Source organism: Rhinopithecus bieti, unplaced genomic scaffold (assembly GCF_001698545.2).
Source record: "Rhinopithecus bieti isolate Rb0 unplaced genomic scaffold, ASM169854v2 scaffold_9899, whole genome shotgun sequence".
NCBI lineage: Eukaryota > Metazoa > Chordata > Mammalia > Primates > Cercopithecidae > Rhinopithecus > Rhinopithecus bieti.
This window is the reverse complement of record NW_016806979.1, coordinates 3,917,151-3,935,385: the sequence shown is the minus strand read 5'-3', so window position 1 is coordinate 3,935,385 and position 18,235 is coordinate 3,917,151. Positions and strand designations below refer to the sequence as shown.

The following is an 18,235-nucleotide window of genomic DNA, read 5'->3' as shown; positions in this document are numbered from 1 at the left end:
ACTGTCCTTGGCTGTGGAGTCCACAGCTTGGGTGCAGGACAGGGGCTCTGCTGCCTGGTGAGAGACTCTCCTGGGGGTGGGCGGGACTTCACCCCTTCAGTCTCGAGGGGAGGTGTTACATAATTAACACCTTGGGTGCCTTGGTGCATGGCCAACTTTGCCAATGAAAACGGTGCCACTGGCCCTTGGTGGGAGGCCCAGCGTCAGGCCATAGTATGGCGGAGCAAAACAAAAGTGCATGCACTCCTTGGTTCATGGAGGTGAGCCCTTCTCTTGGTGAGGGCAGCGGAGGTCCCAAGTGGGAAGGCTGGGGGTCCAGGCGCCCTCCTGGGAGCCTCACCTGGGTGGTAGCTGCCCTGATGCCCCAGGAGCTGGTCTTCCCATGTGCCTAGGCAGCAGGTTGGGAGGGCCAGGGAGAGTCAAGCTGCAGAAAATGCAGCGGCCCCTAGTGGGCAGAGCTCACCCTTAACTTCCCTCATCCCTCTTCTCCCTGCACCAGAATCACCCAACGGACCCAACGTTTCACTCATCTTTCCACCCTTAGTGCTGGGAAGAAAATGAACCCTCAGAACAACATCTGCTAAGGAAAGACCTGACCACACGCTCATCTTTCTAGAGCCAGGAGGAAGGAGCCTCTGACATGGCCCCTGAACAAACGCAGCTGGGCCACACCTAACAGGAAGGGTGGGAGCGGGAGGCATGGGGAGCAGGGGGGAGGGACGGGAGGCGGGAGGCACGGGCTGATGTCCTCTGCCCTCCAGCGCCTTCCTGCGCAGCCCTCTGGGCTGGCTTCCACCTCCCAGGCTGCGGTGAGCCATTCAAATATTTATCCTTGTGTCATCTTCTGAAAGGGGAGTGAAGAGAAAGAGGGAGGGAGGAGAAAAAAAATCCGAGTTTCTCATTTGAAAGTTAATTAGTCTAATTAGGTCTAATTAAGAGCCCCCAACACAATGCAGCTCACAAATGAAGTACTGGCTCCTCATTTCCTTTGGTTCTCATTTTAGACTGAGCTGGGAACGCCTGGGGGGAGGGGGTGCCTGGGGAGGCTGCAGGAGGGCACAGTGGGGTCCCATCCCTCCGGGGGACAGGTGGCGGGGGCCCCTGGGCAGAGCTGGCAGGTGCACATCCCGATTCCTCCATGCCAGCCATCCCGGCGGGTGACGGGATGAACTTTTAAATCCCATTCTTAGTGCTCTCCCGTTTTCTGGCTCTGGGGCCCCCTGGAGAAATTCTGGCTTCACTGGCCAGGGTCCCTGGCTCCTTCCACAGGTGCCTCAGAGACAATCTTCAGACCTGCACAAGGGCTTGGGGTCCATGTCCAGGACATGCTCCACTGCCAGGTTCTGGAAGCTTCCAGAAGTTAGGCCAGGTCACAGGATCATTAGGGGCTGAGTCCTGGTTTGAGGGCCCCGTGCCTACCTGGATCATCCCAAAGGAGGGCAGGGCAGCAGCAGATACCATAAGACGCCCTGAAATTGTGGGCATTCTGCCACAGCAGGTCTGGGAGCTGGTAACATGCAGCAGGCTTGCTGAGGACGCTGTGAGCCAAGGCCCTGCATGGCACCCGCATGCACTGGCTGGGGAGGGATGTGCCCACAGGCCCTGGGTTTACACAGAGGAAAACTGAGGCCCAGGGAGCTGGAGTGAGATGTTGCACAGATCTGTACCCAGCGTACGTCAGAGGTGATTGGAACCAGGTACGACAGATGGATACAAACCTGGACTTGGCCCATGCCCACCCTGGGCAGGTGAGGGCGAACCTTGGCTCCAGACAAACTGGAGGGTGTAATTCCAGGCAAACACCAGTGTAGGAGGGGCTCCTTTCCCTCCTGCACCCCCCAGCGCAGCTTCCCGTGGGAGGGGAGCCTCGGCAGGAGCTATGCTCAGGAAAGGAGGCCAGGGCAGTTGTGGGGAGCCCTCCAGGAGCTGTGGCCGCCCCGGGCTCCAACTCAGGCAGCCGAGACTGAGCCATGCAGCAATGGGAATGGCCGGAGGGGCTGACGTCTGAACCAAGATCAAAAGAATTAAGTAGGCTCAGCCCTCAGCCACAGATGAAGGGGAGTCCAGGAGCCACCCACGGGGAGCCGAGATGGGGGAAGGGAATTGAGGGGGCTTCGGTAGGGTCCCGAGGGAGGGCAGAGCCTCAGGGAAGGCGAAGGCCCAACACCCCAGCACTGAGGTCCGGGGGAGGAGCCCAGTCCCTACGAATACGCACAGGTGGGGATGCAGGCCCTTGGCCCTCACCACCCACCTGGCCGAGGGAAGCCCCCAGGCCACTCAGACCCACCCACCCCTCCTGCCAGGGCTGGCCCAAGCCAGGTCAGAGTGTGGAGGCCAGGCTGGGCTCAGTGGGAGAATCCAAACAAAGGGAAGTTGCCACTAAACTTTTTGGGTGATGGAAATTCAAAATCGGTTTCTGGGATGGTTGCACAACTGTGATTTTCTTAAAAGTCATTGAATTGCACTTTCCAAAGACTGAATTTTACAGTATGCAAATTACACCTCAATAAAGCTATTAAAAACTAAGAAGGGGAAGAGACCAGTGGCCATGGCTCTGGGGGCCTAGAGACAGCCTCAAACAAGGGACCACGAGGAAATCCAGAGAGCCCAGCTCTCTCAAGACCCCTGGCAAGGTGGGCACTCCACCCCCACCACAGATGCGCTCACAAGGGCAACCTTCTCAGCCACTCGGCCGCAGTTTTTCTCTTCTGTAAAATGGGAAGATCGATCATATCCTGGGGCTGCTGGAGGCTCAAGTCAGAGACTTCCAGACACAGTGTCAGGCACATGGCCAGGAACAAGCCCAGGTACAGTGCCAGGCACAGTGCCAGGCTCGGGGAGTGCTGGGCCCCCTCTTCCCTTGTTTTCTCCTCAGGGTCTCCATCAGGCTCTGGGGGACCCCTTCTTCCCCTCCCTCTGGGGTCTCTATCAGGCTCTACTTTCCTATTAAGCATCCTCCAAGGAGGCCTGATTTGAGGGCTGTGGGTCCATGAAACCTTGGCTTTTGTGGGGCCGCATGATCCCCCAGCAGCCTCCCATGGGTCATGGAGTCCTATCCTGGCCATCACAGGCTTGGCGGGGGTGAGGACTCCAATTTACAGATGAGGGAACCAGGCACTCAAGCCTGTCTTCTGGTCTGTCTCTCACCCTGGGCTCACTCACAGCCCCCGTTACAGTCTGCCTGTCCCCCCAGAGGGAGGGTACCTGGTGGATCCCCTGCAGTCCCGCCACCCCTGTCTAGATTTCTTGCTCTAAATTCTCCCTGCCAGCTGCCCTGGGGCCCCTTCAACCCTGGCCCTACCTGGGGTCCAGGGCACCCTGGAGCCAGAGCACAGGGCCTGGAGGTGCCCCAGGGACCCTGGAAGCTGCCTCTCTGGGGATGTGGATCTTCTCCGAGTTCATCCAGGACTCATCCAGGGGCAGCACAGAGCCTCCGAAGGCTCCACGGATTTCCGAGGAGGGAGCAAGACATAGATGGGCCTTCCCCAGGTAAAAGCCTTTCCCTTCACCTCCAACCACAGAGTGGGGGGCAGTGGGGGTCCCTGGCTGGACCCCAGCCCCAGGGCTGGGTGAGGGGTGGGCAATTGGGGAGGGTGGTCGGCGCTATATTTACGGGGTCCTGAAACAGTGGGGCCAGCTCAGGGGCTAAGGAGCCCAGAGGGCCCTGATGCCCCAACCCTCCATCGGGAGGTCCATCCCTGAGGCCCCTGACCACGCTGCAGCCTGACTCCTGACCGGCAAGGCCCTGAAGAGGCAGGCGCGGTTCGCCGGGGGTGGGCCCCCCACCAGGCAGGGACCCCGCAACCAGGGCCTCCAAAACATACTTCCAACCCTTAATTAAAATAAACCCCCCCACCAACTCATGAATAGCACAATTGCATGGCACCTGCCTCAGTATGGGTTTAAATTGGGAACTGACCAAATGAAAATAATCAAGATAAACTATACATTTTGTGACCTTATCTTAGCAATTTCTTTTCCTGATGTCATAGATCCATAGCCTGAGAGAACAGAAGAGGCCTGTGCCCATGGGGGCTGACCCCACAGCCGCCCTATGTCTTGCGGCCCCCCGACCCTGCCAGCCAGGAGGTGTCCTCACCCCCACTGGCCCATGAGGAAACAGGCTCTGAGGGGAGAGGGGTCACTGAGCAAGCGTGGGCGGCCTGGCCTGCTTGTCCACGTCTGCTGATGAATGCACTGAGGTGGGAAGGCCCTTGGACAGGCCAGGGCTGTGGCCTCTCTGCGGGTGGCCCAGCAGACACAGAGCTGTGGTCTCCTCTGTCAGCCAGTGTGTTTGGGAACGTGGCCCATTTGCTGGTTCATCCTCCTGGCTCACCCTGTCCTCCCGCTGGGCTTACACACCGAGTGCACCCTCGCCTGGCCCTGGGTCACAAAGGCACTGCAGATGCATGCAGGTAGGGCAGAGAGCCCACTTGGTACTCACGGTACCAGATCTGTAGCAATGCAGCCGCGGCCCCAGACACGCGGCCGTGATACATGCCTGCCACCCTTGGAAACAACCAGTACCCCAAACACGGATGCAGGGTCTTGCCACACCTGCCGCTAAGTGGGGGACCTTCCAAATGGCCCCCTGGTCGAGCTCAGTTCCCAGGAAAGAGCCCAGCTGCAAAGGGCGGATCCATAAGGGGACCGTGCGAATCCTGGTGTCATTTTCTACTTGGGACCTGTAAGAGGGACAAAGGCAGCACTCACAGCCCCGATTCAGACAGGCAGCGGGGTGCCCACCTCTGCTTGGGCCCAGGGCAGTCGGCAACCTGGGTTTCACTGGAGGGGCTGGGTTTTTCTTTTTCACACACCCTAGGCATCCTGAACTCAGATGCTGGGGTAGCAGTGAGGATTCCATACAGGGGAAGGGCTGGGACCACCCCCTGGGCTGTGCGGTGAGCGGTCCCTCTCCTCCTCCCCTGCTCCTTCACCCACTGCAGGTAGGACAGGCCAGCAAACTGCTCCCACAGGGCCCCTCTAATAGCCAGCTAAGATCACACCCCACCCAGGACCCAGGACCCCGTCTGCCTCCCCTAGGGCTGCAAGCCCTAAGTGCAGAGTCCATGTGCTCCCACCATGGTACCCAGCACACTACAGCCCTTGAGAAACACAAGGCGGCACTGAGGACCCCACCTGGTGTGGTCCCGTGGCATGAAGCAGACCCCAAAGGCAAATTCCCAGCCGGGTGGGAAGGCCACACACGGGTGGGCTGGGAGGCTGGCAGAGGCTGGGCAGGGAGAACGGGAAGCGGCTGCCGCTGGACGTGGCGTTCTTGTTAAGATGGTGAAAATATTCAGGAACTAGAAGTGGTGACGGCTGCACAATGCTGAGAATATATTGAACACCATGAAACTGTACACTTCATGAAAGTAAATTTTATGATATGTAAAGCCCACAGATACAAATCATTAAAAGGAAAGGAAATGAGGAGAGGAAAGAAGGAAGAAGAGAAGGAAGGAAGGAAAAGAAAGAAGGAGAAAGGAAGAGTAAAATGGAGGAAAAGTGGGAGGAAAGAAGGAGGGAAGGGAGGGAGGAAGAAAGGAGAGAAGAAAGGAAAGGAGGAGGAAGGCAGGCAGGAAGGGAGGAGGAAGAAGGGGAGGAAGGAGGAAGGAGGGAAGGAAGGGGAAGGAAGGGCAGGGTCCGGAAGGAGCTGCCTTGGCTGCAGCAGGGCTCAGGCCAGATGTTTATGGAAAATAACAGGTTAACGGTGTCAAGCTTCCAGGAAGGCCAGGTCTTCACGTCTGGCTGGGGAACCAGCTCCAGTCCAGCCAAACGGGTCAGAGGGGAGATAAAGGAGCCGGACCTGAGAGTCCCCTGCCAGGGGCCTGCAGCCCAGCCTGGAGCCTGAGGGAAGGCTCCAGGACCAGGGGAGGGAAGGTCTTTTCTCTTCCCAGGAACCAGGGCCTGGGGGCTCTTGAGGGCTGGGGGCAAGGCCTGGTCAGTGCAGGCCCGAGTATTCCATCCACCATCCATCTGCACCATCCTGAAGCCAGAAACCAGCTGTTCTACAAGGACCCCCCGTGGTCTGTCCGTTAGGCCTCCCAGGTACACCTCTCCTGCTAAAGCTTCCCCATTCACCCTACTCTGTCCCTACTGCCACCCCTGCCCACACCCTGTTCCGGCCATCCCCCGTCTCTAGCTTTCCAGCCCCTCCTTTTCCACCCCAGATGAACTTTCCTTACGTGTAAATCCGATCCTGTCACTCCCTGCTCAAAGACCTTCTGTGGCTCCCTATTGCCTACTGGGAAAAGTCAAAATTTCTCAGCCTGGAGCCTGAAACACTCACTCCCTTGTACCCCGCATACCAGGTGCTCCAGGAACCCCCGGGAACCCACTCAACCCTGCGTCTTTCCATGTAAACTGCCGCCTCCGTGTGGATGGTCCTGCTCACAGATCCACTGCCACAGGTCCGGACCCCAAACACGGAGGGCAGAGCCCCGCTCCTGAGACACCTGCCTAGGTCTCCGATGGAGATAAGCCTTATTCCTTCTAGATCTGAGCTGTCCACTTCAGCAGCCACTGGCCCCACGTGGCTGTTGAGCAACTGAGGTGGGGTGTGAGTGAAAATTACACAGTGGATTTTGAAGATTCAGCATGAAAAGAGAATGCCAAATATCTCAATCATGTGTATACTGATTAAATGTTGCAATGAAAACAGTTTGGACTGGGTTACACAAAACACGTCATGAGCATGAATTTCCTCTGCTTCCTTTTACTTTTGCAGATGCGCCTATTAGAAAACTTAACATCGCCCGTGGCTCCATCACGCTGGCATCTGCGGACGGGGCTGGTGTAGGCCAGAGATTGGCCAACGTTTTCTATGAGGGGCCAGAGAGCAAATATTTAGAGCTTTGCCAGGCATATGGTCTCTGCTGCAACTGCTCATTTCTGCTGTTGCCCGGCAAAAGCTGCCACAGACAACACGTAAACAAATGAGCAAGGCTGTGTTCCAACAAAACTTTTAAAAAATAAAAGCAGACAGTGGGACAGATTTGTTCCACAGACCCCTGAGCTAGATCTCTGGTTTCCAGACTTTTGAATCACACTAATTACTAACATTTAATTAATTTTTTTATAAACTAAAAAAAAAAAAAAAGTAGAAAGTCTTGCCACGTTGCCCAGGCTGGTCTCAAACTCTTGGGCTCAAGTGATCCTCCCAACTCAGCCTCCCAAAGTGCTGGGATTACAGGTGTGAACCACCGCACTCAGCTGTAATATTTAATTCAAAAAGGGTGGGGGAGGGGGGAGATCCATTAGAATTGCCAACCTTTGGCTGGGCATGGTGGCTCACGCCTGTAATCCCAGCACTTTGGGTGGCTGAGGCAGGCGGATTACTTGAGGTCAGGAGTTTGAGACCAGCCTGGCCAATATGGTGAAATCCCATCTCTACGAAAAATATAAAAATTAGCCAGGGGTGGTGACACACGCCTGTAATCCCAGCTACTCGGCTGTAAGGCTGTAATCCCAGCTACTGAGGCACGAGAATCGCCTGAACCCGGGAGGTGGAGGTTGCAGTGAGCCAACGTTACAGCACCGTACACCAGCTTAAGTGACAGAGTGAGAGTCCGTCTCAAAAAAAAAAAAAAAAAAAAAAGAATTGCCAACCTTTTATTTTCCCAAATAAGGACATTTAAAAAATGAACAGCAGACATCACTATCACAAAAATGGGCATTTCAACAGAAAAAGTGAACGTCTTTATCTTTATGAAAACCATGACTACATTATTCTGATTTTGCCCACTTTGCCATAGGTAGTTCGTGAAAACTGTCACAGACACAGCCTGCTGTTGCCTGGGGCAGGAGCTGGGAGGGGACTGGTCTGAGTCTGGTCTGAGGCCTGTGGCCACGGGAGTTTCTTCGAGGCCACCCCCTCCACGTCCCCCTGGCGCTCCTCATGTTCTAGATCAGTGTGACTCCCTGGGCTTCCATCTGATGGCAATTCCAAGGGAGGAGGCTTGGGGAGCCGGAGGGTCTGTGCTTCTAGCTGGCTCTCCTTACTGCAGGACCAGAGGGAGTATGGAATCTCTACAGTTGCTGTGTCCATCAGGAAAGAATGTTCTAGATCTGCCAGTACATTAATCATGAGACCCATGTGACCATGGGTCCTGGAAATGTGGCTCGTCTGAACAGAGATGTTCTGTTTGTGTAAAATGTACACCCAATTTCAAAGACAGCACAGACACAAGAATGTTCACGATCTCTAATAGTTTATCTCATCCCGATTATCCTGGGGGATAAGATTTGAGGTATGCTGGGTTAAACAAAATGTACGACTGAAATTCATCTCATCTGTTTCTTTTCACCTTTTAAAAATGGCTACTAGACGGGTGAGGTGGCTCATGCCTGTAATTCCAACACTCTGGGAGGCCGAGGTGGGCAGATAACCTAAGGTCAGGAGTTTGACACCAGCCTGGCCAATATGGTGAAACCCTATCTCTACTAAAAGTACAAGAAATTAGCCGGGTGTGGTGGCGTTCGCCTGTAATCCCAGCTACTTGGGAGGCTGAGGCACGAGAATTGCTTGAACCCAGGAGGCGGAGGTTGCAGTGAGCCGAGATTGCACCATTGTAGTCCAGCCTGGACGACAGAGCGAGACTCTGTCTCAAAAATAACTGAATGAATGAATGAATGAATGAATGAATAAATAAATAATGGCTACTAGAAAATGCAAACCTTCCTGTGGCAAACACTGTACTTCTATTGGACAGCATTGTTTTGGAGCCTCTCAGAGAGCCAGCCAGCCTCTGCTGAATTCCTTTGGTGACAGGGAACTTACACCTCAAGAGACAGCCGACGCTAAAGGCATTAGCACTGGAGACGTCCTTGAAGGTCATCTTCCCGCTGCCATCCCACCCTCCAGTCCTGCTAGCCCTGTGCTGCCTGGTGGGAAGGGCCTACTATCTCTAAGGGCCCCACCTGCAGACTTTTGAAGATGGTCAGCTAAGATCCCAGTTACATGTCCCTGATGCCTTTAGCTGATCTTCCTGGTCAACTTTCCGAAACACACAGTGGCTTGGCAGTGACAGCACAGCACTGGATGCGCCAGCAGGTCTGGGTGGCTCTGACCCCATCCCGTCTGCTCACTGGGTGATACGGCAGGGGGCCTGGGAGGAAAATAGTGAGCTGGCGCCACCCCTGGATCTCAGACTTCCCTGATTTTACCCCAGGCCTTCTCCCACAGTGCCTCACCATGCAGCTGGAGATGGCCTCATTTTTTTTATATCATCCACCTATTGGAATGGACTCTCCATGGGTCTTCCTGAGACCCTCTCCCCGTGCTGAACGCAGAGCTTTGCACACGCCACGTGCTGAAGTGGAGCCCTGCTGGGGGTGGGGGGTGGAGGTGTCAGCGACATCTTAGTTACCCTTGACCCCAGGGTCACTGGATCTTCTGTTTCCTTTTGGTTCCCCTGAATTTGTTGGTCCTAGTTCCTTCTGAAGTCCCATCTGCTCAGCTACACCAGGAGACGCAGAGGCAAGCGGCGAGCATCTCAGCCCCAAATGGGGAGAACAAGACCTCTCCCCTGGCCTCGTGGTGGGGACCAAGGAAACCTCCAGGGTGAAAACACCTGGTAGAAGGTTTCCTGGGGCAGGGATGAAGTGTTCACTATCAGGTAGCTGTCCTCTGCCTTACCCTATGGTCAGTTCCCCCCCCCACACACACATTGCACACTCACATGCACTCAATCTCATGCCACACACACACACAATGCAGCCGCACATGCACACAGACACACAATGCAGTCACACACACACACACAGACACACGCACAGAGACACACGTCCACCATGCACTCACACACTCAGACACACACACATGCACTCACACACACTGACACACACAATGCCACACGCCACATGCACTCACATATGCCACATGCACACATTGCAATCACGCAGCTGACACACGTCCACAATGCAGTTGCTCACATGCACTGACACACAATGCACACAACCACTCACACACGCACGTGCACACAATGTACACTCGCTTGCACTTACACACACACACACAGACACATGCACACAATGCAGTCATTCATACGCACACATACACTGACACACACACAACACACTTGCCCCCCTTAGCACAGGACCCGGCACAGTGAGGAGCAGGTGACATCTGTCTTAGGGAGACTGAGGCCTAGGAGCAGACGACCTGGGCACAGGAGAGCTGAGCATCCCCTAGAAGGGTGACAGCCACGAATCCCAGCAAAATGCACTTTCATCCACAGTGGCCTCTGCCCGGAACGGTTCCTCCTTCCCCTGCTTGCAGGCCTCACCTCAGGGCCTCCTCAGCCCCTCTCCGTCACCGCCCAGGCACTCCCCAACCCCTCCTGCCTCTTCCTTCCTTTCCCTCCATACCTGGCAAGTCTATCTGCCTCTTCAGCCACACTCGATCTCCCTTCCCCACCCACATAACTCTGCCAGGGCAGCGGCGACTCATGGGGGTCTGATATGCAGGTGGGCACACCTGGCGATGGCCAAAGGACACATGGCTGAACAGCGCTTGGGCAGCGTGGGGTCCCTGACCCTGAGCACCTGTCATTTCCCAACTGGCATCCCTCCTCTTTCACATAAGGAAACTGAGGCTCCAGGGACGGGGGCTCACGCTAGGTGACCAGGCTGGTCACTGGAAGGGCCCAGAACAGCAGACTACCCCACCCATCCCCTTCCTCTGGAGTCCCTGTCATAACGGCTTCAGATGGACAGGGACCTACGACCACTCCCAAGGCTGGCATGGAGTCACTCTCCCACGATCTCCCGGTGTGGGCGCTGGCCGACGGTGGGGTGACTGGGGTCCTCTCCTGCGGGCGTGCTGCCCACTGGAGTGTGATGAAGCAGCCTCCTTCCTGCCTGCAGGCGGTCCAAGGCCTGGCAGACACACCGCCTAGACCACCCCTCTCCTGCCCCGCTGCCCTGGCTCCCCAATGCTCCCTGGACGAGCTCCCAAGGGTCAGATGCTTGAAGCTGACTCACCACAACTCAGACGCTGGGCACGCCCGAGCTGCCGGCTCTTGGGGTGGCGCCTCTGAGGGTGATTAAGAGGCTGTTCAGAAGGCCTGGATTGGTGGTGGGCGGCAGGTCCGAGCTGTGGGGTGCAGTACCCTCTGCACCCCCAAAAGCTCTCTGGAGAGAAGATGTAAAACCCTGCCTAAGGCCTAGACACAGATGCCCTGGCTGGAAGGGCAAGACGGCTGGTGGTCTCCCTACTCTCTCTGACCACCTGGGGGCTCGGACACACCCTCACAGCCAGTGCTGGGGAGACGTGCTTGTTGCCCTGGGGAACAATTTCTGTGGTTGTGTCTGTGAACCCCAGGAAGGGCAGGACAGGGTCCTTTACTCCCGACTCTAAACTCAGGGCCTACTGCGGTGCTTGGCCCAAACGGCAGCTCCAGGAGGAATTTGCAGAAGGGCGTCCTCTGGAGACGGTGACGCCCCACCTCTTTGCCTTCTCCTCTTCTGTCGATTGCCTGAACTGCACAGGAACCCCAGGGTGAGGGCATGGTCCTTGGATACAAAGACCCTGCCTGCCCCACAGAGGTCTGGGCCCAGCAGAGACAAGACTTGCTCCATTGCCCTTCTGTGGCTGTCAGGCCCATCTCTGTTGAGCTGGTAAGGGACCCACTGCCCAGAGTTGGAGCTGGACTTGCTGGCACCAGAGCCCCCAGCACCCTCCAAGCAGGGTCCATGGCATGAGCCCGGCAGCTCAGCAGAGCAGTCCCAGGCTTCCTGTCCAGGCCCAAGCCCCCCGGCCCCAACTGGGTCTCCTTCCAGAGCTGAACTCGCTGCCCCGGAGGGACTGTGAAACCAAAGGCCATGTTCCAGCTGTGCTGGTGACACAAGAAGTCGGAGTCAGTCCCGCTGGTTTTAAGTAATGCGATTTGCACGATACGCACAGCCCCTGACAAGCCACATCACTGCTTGGTGGATGAGTTGCCTGGAGGGGGTTGCCTGGGGGCCTAGTTAGAGCCTGGAGGACGAAGAGGGGCTGGAATCTTCCAGGAGGAAGTAGGGGTGGCTCTCCCTGAAGGAGAGAAGCAGAGAAAAAAAAATGACTGTGGCAAAGAGGAGAGAAATGATGCAGGGAAGGAAGAAAAAGGTGAAGAGAGAGAAGATTAAAAGCATGGAAAATTCTGGGGGCACAGCTGATCATGAAGGTGGAAGAAAAAGGGTTAAGGCCAGTTAGGAAGCTCCGAGACAGGTGCTCCAGAGAAGGAAGCCAAGAGAAGAGACAGACGGTGACCTGCAAGCTCCTTCACAGAGGTCCCAGCTGCTGTCCCAGACCGAGTTGAAATCCACTGGCCTCCTCCGGTCCCCGCTGACCCCATGATGCCCCCTGGGTCCCACACCGCCAGGAGCTCCAGACCTCCCTCTGGATGCCTGCCCATGGGACTGTCTGTCCTGGTCCAGGTGCCACATGGGCCTAGCCTGGGCTGAGCTGGGTGCCAGGGATTGCAAGCACCTCCCCAGAGCTGGCCCAAGGCCACCGCTGGCCTCCTCCTCTCACCCCCGTCCTCTCCCCACCCTTGGAACCTGATATTCTGCTTTAAGCCACCTTTGGGTTGTGTCCCCAGGACCAGAGGACAGGAGACAGAAGGGCACGTGGGCTGGGATATCTTGGCCTCCACCTCCTCCAAGGACGGCAGCCTTTTTTGCTTCCCAAGTTGTGTGGCTCAGCGTCTGCCCCGCAGGTCTAGCAGGCAGCAGACACCCGCTGTGCCAGGCTGGAGAGGAGAGGCCGGAGGCACATTCATTGCATGGCTGCAGCGTTCTCCCCTGCCCTCTGCTAACCTCCCAGCATGCCAAATGGCCATCAGCTTACCCCCTTCTGCGAGCCAAACCTGCTCCTCTGGCCTGTACCAGCTGGACAGCCGGGGGGCACACTGGCACACCCATGCTGCCCACCAAGCCCGGGTCCTCAGGTGGGACAGGTCAGGATGGGCATTCTCTCCATGTCCATCCCAGAGCCTGGGTGCAGGTGGACCCAGTACTTAGACCCTCCATGGGCAGGGGTGGGGGAGATTTTACTAGTGATTGCTGGGAACTGGTACATGATTCAAACCTTAGTCTGCTCAGTGGTCCAGATGAGGTTTTGCAGCCTCTTTAAGGGAACTGAAAAATCCTACCACCCTGTCAAGCGCAGAGTTAGCTGCTCCCCATTGCCTGGAGCATCCCTGGCCCCGGCCCTCTCCAGCCCCCGAGACACACACATCTGTCCATGTTGGGAGGAGGCCCAGTCTCTGAGCAGAGACGACCCCCAGGGAAGTTGGAGGTCTGAGGCTGCTGGCTCCACACAGCCCACATGCCCTGCCTGGTCTCCAGAGTGAGCCACCCACCGCTCCTCCACTGAGCAGCCTCCACTGGTGCCCGGGGCCAGAGTTTTCTCCTCAGCCATCACTGCCCAGCTCCTACAGGCTCCTTCCCCCAGCCACATCCACCAGCCATGCCTCTCCTGTGTCCAGCCAGCCAGAGCTCCCTGCTCAGAGAAACCCACTCAACCCACTGAACAAGACACCGTGTGGAGGTTTCCGAGACTGGAGCCTTCTGCTTTTCTGAACCCAAACGAGTCTCCTAACATCGCTGGTGTCAGGGTTCAGGGGAGCTCAGGCTAAAGACCCACAGGAAAGCCAAGAAAGAGCTTAAGCCTCGAGAAGCCTCCAGATAATGCATGTTTTCTTTTGCACATGGCCAAGAAAAGTGGTTGGAAAAGAACCAGAACTTCCGAATCTTCGTTGTTCAGGAGAAAGCAACATGGACTCAAGCCCCAGTTCTGGAATCTGGCTGCCTGGGCTGGAATCCAGTTTCTGCTTCTCAGCAGCTTCCTGAGGTAGTATGTTACCTAACCTCCCTGTGCCTCGGTTTCTCCAACTGATAACGTGCTTGTCCACACCCTCAGCAGATTCCAGAACACACGTCAGCTACCAAGGAATGAAACTGGGGAAGAACCCACAAATGTAACCGAGCTACTTCAGTAACCAAACGACATCAGGGTGAAGAGGTCTCACCTGTACGGATACGCGGCTCAAAACGAGGACTGAGGGCCATCCTCTTCTCCGAATCCTTCCCAGAGAGTGAGGGCACAGGGCCACTGCGTGGGTTTATTCAGAATAAACATCACCTGACCTCAACTACTTGTCTGGTTAAATTCTCCAGTGAACAGGACAATTTTTCGGATGTGGCTGCAGCCAGCAGTCTAGACCTGGGCAGCAAAGGATGTTGCCACGGGTGCACGAGCTGCTGTTCAGTGCCCTCCTCCCCTCACTGGCCAGCGGTGGGATACTCTCTAGCCACCCATGCCGACCCGCAAGCCAGCCTGTCTCAGACGGGGTTCCTGGAATTCCACCAAGTCAACAGGGGAGGCACCAACAGCCCAGGGAACAGAGACTAAACGCAAGGTGCAAGGGCGGTGCTACGTCTGCCACAGTAATTAATCCTGATTAAAAATGCCTGTGATTAGCGGCCTCGCTACCTTAGAGGGAAGAGAGAATGATTATTAATAAGAACAGTGCCTTCTAACGAATCTCAAAACAGACCCTAGAATCCCCCGGCCCCTCGGCGGAGCCTTTGGGTTCCACAACCGGAGGGAACGTGCTCTGCTATCAACAACTCCAAGAAGCAATTGCTGGGCACCGTGAAGCTGCACGGAAACGCTGCATCCTCCACGGAAGCTTCCGGTGCCTGGTGATGTTTACCTCGGCAAGGGAGACGATCTGTGATTTCACCTTGATTGAGCACACATGGAGAGCAAAAGCAACAGAATTCACGACGCACAACCCCGGGAAGGCCCCAGGTCCTCTTAGGGCTGGTCCCTCTCCCCCCGCCAGCCCCCTCCCCTCCCCTTACAATACTTTAAGGCACTCACAGCCCTCTCCCCCATAGCCGTTTACTGGCATGCAATCGGATAGAATAAGATTCTCTTTTATAGGACACTGCAGTTTAATAATAAAGTAATTACCGTGACAAAATCCCATTTTTCGAGCTTGGGGTTTTTTCCTCCTATCCTCTAAAACTTGCTCCACCGGATCCCAGGCCAGGGCCTCCCAGGGAGTCCTACTAATGGTCTAGATTTTCAGATGAGCTCCTTCTTGCCCTGAAAGGTGACCAGTATCAGCTCCAACCCTCCTCACTGGCCACAATGCACCAGCAACAAAAGCTTCAGGACTCCTAGGAGGGGTCAGGTGTGGGGGGACCATGGCACCGGGCTGCCCTGCAGGGAGCTAGGCTGGCCTCTAAGTGGGGCTCCTGGAGGTGGGCTGAGTGGGCAGGAAAGCTTCAAAGGGCATGAAGTGAGTGCGGCCCAGGGTCACCCCTCATGAACTCTTAACAAACACCAGAGCCCAAAGCACAGCTGGAGTTCTCCTGGTGTCAGATGATCCGACATCATCCTGGGATGGTCAGAACTCAGAAATATCACCAATGGTGCTGGAAAAGGGGCTGAGAAGACAGAGGGACCAACAAGAAGTGCCTCTAATTCATCACAGAACTGTTGGGTCTCAGGACGGACACACCCCATCCCCAGCCTACCTGGGGTCCAACCCAAGGCAGCAGGAAAAGGCTACTGCTTCCGGAGAACGGAATTCCGCTGGGTGAGGTTTTAGTTGGTAATTTCCAGTTTGAAAGACTACAGGCTTAGAAAGCGTGCCTGTTTAAATGCTGCATTTTAATGCGCCTCAAACTACGTCTCCTGTCTTGCTTGATTTCACGTCTTTTGCTCCCGCTCTTGTTATCAAATGTGCTGTTGAGATTGAATATACAGCCTACATATGGCGCCAACACTCACTCACGCAGAGGACCTGCAGCCCCCACCTGGGAGGCTGGAGCATCGCCAGCTCTCATTTCCAGAGGCCTGACCGGGTATAGCCCCAGGCCCCTCCTCCTGCGGCCTCTACCTCCGGGCTCTGGCTCATTCCAAAGGTAGTCTGGGATAAGCGGGGTCCCAAACTAAATGTTGTTATTTGTTTCGTAACGGTTCTGGACCGCCCCAGCTGTGTGTGCTCCCGTAAAAACATACACCCACAAAAAGCCAGGAAATGGCTGCATTCTAGACCTTTCCGAAGTCCACTGAGACACATGGCTAACCACCCCAGCAGAACAGCCGCGGGCGAGGGAAGGAAAGGGAATGTTCCAAGCCTGGTGTAACGGCAGGCTCTGGCTTTCCCAGGGACAACTCAGGATGGCTGTGGTTCCTTGGATGTCTTTTTGCCTTCCCACTGCCCCTACAGAAAGCTCCAAACGCCACAGGTCAGGGATGCATTCACCTAGCCCTGGAGAAATCGGGGTGCCTTCCCCGTGGGTCATGTTGGTGGACTCACCCCAACTATGAGCACTGGTCTAACTCCATCAAGACAGCACCAAATGTGTGGCTGCCATTTTTCGGAGGCTTGCCTCTACTTCATCCTAACTCAGTCCTCACATTCAGCCTGTGAGGATTATGTCATCCAAGGAAGACACTGAGGTTCAGAGTGGTGAAGTAACTAAGACAACAGAATCAATAAAGCATAGATTGGTCTCCAGGCCAGAACCCTTACTCTAAATCCTACACTACCTGCAGAACCCAAAGCTGCACTTCCTGCTGCCTGGGACATTCCTGCCGCGCCTGGGTGGGTGTAGGGCATATCTGCTCTAATAACCTCACCTGGGCACCCCAGAGATTCCCAAGTCAGTCCTATGCTCACAGAAAACCGGGAGGGACTGGGAACCTGACCTTGGGAAGCCTATCCTGACTCCCTGTGATTCAGCGTCAACTGGGAATTTGGGGCGATGGCCATGGCCTAGGATTGGATGACTTCCTGCCTGTCAGTCTGGGGGCTCCCCAGTGGCTCCTGGGCTGTGTCCAGGAGTCCCCAGATGTCACAGGTGGTCCTGGGAAGGTGGCACCAAAGGTCAAGGGCCCTGGGCTGCAGGCTACTGCCAGCCACCCTCTGCTCCTGCACCAGCCTCTGCTCCTGACCTGTGCTCTGCACAGTCCCCCTGTCCCTCTGCAGCTGCTATGTTTGGCGGTCCCTGATGTATGGGCCCTTGTAATGGGCTGACCCAAGTGCCCAGGGGCTAGGTGCCCTGGGCCAGCTCGGAAGGTCCCATCTTTGCCTTCTCTGTCCATTGCTCCTCCTTAAATCACCTTCTCCTTCTTCTATAGCTCCTTGGAGGGCCCAAGGTTCACAAACGGGTAAGAACCCCTCACCCAAAGGTCCAGACCCCTTGAGTCTCTCATCGTCTCCAAGACACACACACACACACACACTCTCTCTCTCTCTCTCTCTCTCTGTCTCTCACTCTTCTCCATCCCTCCTTCAACGTGTGCATGGAGGTGGGGGTGGGGAGCTATCTTCATGGAGACTCTTGGCCTGGCCAGGTTCCTTGGGGTGGGCACCCTGTACCCTCCCTCTCCAGTCTGGAAGACCCCAACACAGGGTGCAGAACGGGTCCTATGGGAACCCCTCTCACTGGGCCGGGCAGGCCCCAGGATGCAGCCTGAAGCACTCACAATCCCACCAGGCTCCTCCAGCAGCCGCCCCCACCCCTGCAGGCCCAAGCAGAGGGTGAGGGTGGGAACCGAAAACAAGGCAGACGCCACAGCGCCAGGAGGGAAGGGCAGGCCTAGAGGTGTGGGCAACCACGGTGGGTGAGGCCAGGGCACTGAAGCCCAGGCCAGGCTGGCGCCGGGAACTACGGGCCACAGAGGCCGAGGGGCCTGGGGGAGACGAGGGAGTCCCCCTCTGTCCCCAGTGCAGGCCTGGGACTGCACTAATTCCGCATTGGATGGCAGCGCAGGACCCCCGTCCCCTCCCCCCACGCCCCAACCGGTCGGCAGGCAGGCGGCTGCTGATGCTCTGTGCGCACCTCCCCACGGGGCATCCTGGGTATCTGGGGGCTCAGAGTCGCCGACTTTCCTGCCCCCACCCATCCCCAACTCGCCAGCCGGAGCTTCCTGCGCAGTCCCCAAGATTGCAAAAGTCTAGCCCCAGCCCCCTCCGCGGCCAGAGCTCCTGGGGCCTCCCTCGCCAAGCGGGTGGCCCGCCTCCCCCGCCTCCCCGGAGGCCCGGCGCGCGGTCTGCGCTGCAGCAGAGAGCTCGGCGCCCCGCCGCCGCCTCCGCGCGCCCCGGCTTTCCCGACGCTTCCGGGGAGGATGCCCGGCTCCCCGTCTCGAGTCACCCGCGGCCCGGCGCGAAGTTCCCCAAAGTGACCCGGACGCCGAGAACCCCCGCCCCCTCCCCTCGGGCTTCCC

General features: G+C 56.7%; 1 protein-coding gene across 16 annotated transcripts in view; it reads right to left on the bottom strand.

Moving 5' to 3' along the window:
- Positions 1–18,235, bottom strand: part of RBFOX3 (RNA binding fox-1 homolog 3) — a 546,061-nt gene that overhangs the window by 78,162 nt on the left and 449,664 nt on the right. The gene's annotated exons all lie outside the window — the stretch shown is intronic.